The 2,078-nt window shown below is 35.0% G+C and overlaps 1 non-coding gene across 1 annotated transcript; it reads left to right on the top strand.

The window, feature by feature from the left end:
- Positions 1 to 429: 429 nt before the first annotated feature.
- Positions 430 to 536, top strand: LOC116275210. The gene has a single exon (XR_004184151.1). It is a non-coding gene; the product is annotated as a U6 spliceosomal RNA (small nuclear RNA).
- Positions 537 to 2,078: the final 1,542 nt, after the last annotated feature.

Raw genomic sequence — 2,078 nt, 5'->3', positions numbered from 1 at the left:
TTTTCTAAATAACATTGCACATCCCCAGCCCATCGACCAGGCTTGGTGCTCTGTAGACCCCCTTCCTGTTTTACTTGCCTCCATAAACATATCGTATTCTGACACAGTACATGTGTTGCCTATTTACCATCTATCTCCTTCCCCAGTAGAAAAAGTTCAGGGCTATTTGCAGTTGTTCTCCAACGTATACTCAGCACCTAGAATGGTACCTGGCATATTGTGGTCACTCAATAAATATGTTTAAATTTATAGATGTATTTTTTATTTGTCTCATGTAACTCATATGAATTTGAGTACAATAGTTGACTTCCAAAGAAATGCAGTTTTACTATGTTGTTTGGAAAGCATCATATAACATGATAAGTAACTTGTTTGCTAAATCTAATCATATACCTGGTATTCAGAGAATATGAAATAAAAATAAGTCTGGTGCTTGCTTCAGCAGCACATATACTAAAATTGGAATGATATAGAGAAGATAAGCATGGCCCCTGCACAGGGATGACACACAAATTTGTGAAGCATTCCATATTTTTCTGCACATGTATCCCAGAACTTAAAGTGAAATAAATAATAATAGTAATAAGTCTGGCTAGTATATAGAGTTTTCAGAGCATGATCTCAGAAGAGATGTGAAATAGGTAAATTGATCTCTAAGTTCTTTTTTACATAAAATATTCCCAGTAACCTCCTACTTTCTCCTAGTTGCATAATTCTCTTACTTCTAAAAGTGACTCCATATACCTTCTTTGGAAATATTCTATTTTTAGTACATTTTAATACTCCACTCTGCTTTACATTTTGCCTAACTGGTCCTGGTCGTGGCCTTTTAGAGTCCTCTTTTCTCCTAAATAAAGCTAGAAAACCTCCATCACCCTGATTACATGGTTTGCTCAGATGTGCTTGCTGAATTTCATAACCTCACTCACCCTTGTAAACTGGTGAGGATGTATTCATGAGCATGGAATATATTTTTATCCTTAAAACCACATTCATGGCAGAGAACACACACCAAAGCAAGAGTTTTCTTAATCTCTTGCTCAATTCAATATTTTAGAAAATGTAAAAATAGTGTCAGGTGATTTCATTACAATATTGGGGAAAACACCTCTATCTATGATCATCTTCTATCCCTAAATCTCATTTCTATTCAAATAAAAATCAGATTATCCCAAAGTGGCTGGACCAGAAAAGGTTTCTATTTCAAGTTAATTCAGACAGATACTCTGTTTACTCTCCCTGGTTCTAATACATGTTCTGTAACCACCTATCTATATGAAGGGAGCAGCGTACATACAAGTATAAACCTTGGAAATTCTGAGTGGAAGAAACTGGAGGCAAGGTGTAGATCCCTCAGAATCTGTGGTTCTCCAGTGTATTCTCAAAACTGTATCAGCCAGTTGTTGGATATGTGGCTGCAGTGATACGTCAAAAGTCATGATTTCCTTTCTCTACATCTTTTGAAGATTTTCTCTTCCCAAGAGACCCTCTTGTCTTACATTAGAGAAATTATTTATTGGATATAAATTTCTGCTTCCAGTATCAAAGTTAGTGAGTTTTAATTAATTCATACTGCTTACTGCATCCTTTCGAGACAAGCGTTTCCCTTTTTTAATGTAAGCAATAACCAAAAAGATGACACATTTTGTCTTCTTTCTACACCCAAATGTAAATAATTATGATAACCTCTTGCTATGTGGGAGGTGGTTGTCTAGTGTGATCATTAAATTACAGCTCATGTATTGTATTCTCCTTGGTTAATGTTCATACAAATTCGATAGACGGAATTATATGTGATGCAGAAAATTCCCATTTGTACTTACAAAATATAGTTTAGCAAATTACTCTGTGACACTATTCATTTTATTTCCTGAACATCTGTGGTGGGAAATGACTACAGTCGTTATTATTACTATTATTATTATTGCAGAGTTTTTCCGTATAAAGAGACTGAAACCTTTTACAAATATTAGTCTTATGAAGAAACACATACAACTGAGGGAAGTCGAGTGTTATTTCACTAGTTCACTGTGGAGAAGTTGATATATGAAGGCCGATAACCTTCTTCAACATCACTC

Source organism: Papio anubis, chromosome 5, assembly GCF_008728515.1.
Source record: "Papio anubis isolate 15944 chromosome 5, Panubis1.0, whole genome shotgun sequence".
NCBI classification, from domain to species: domain Eukaryota; kingdom Metazoa; phylum Chordata; class Mammalia; order Primates; family Cercopithecidae; genus Papio; species Papio anubis.
The sequence above is the reverse complement of the archived record's forward strand: the minus strand, read 5'-3'. Positions and strand labels throughout refer to the sequence as shown.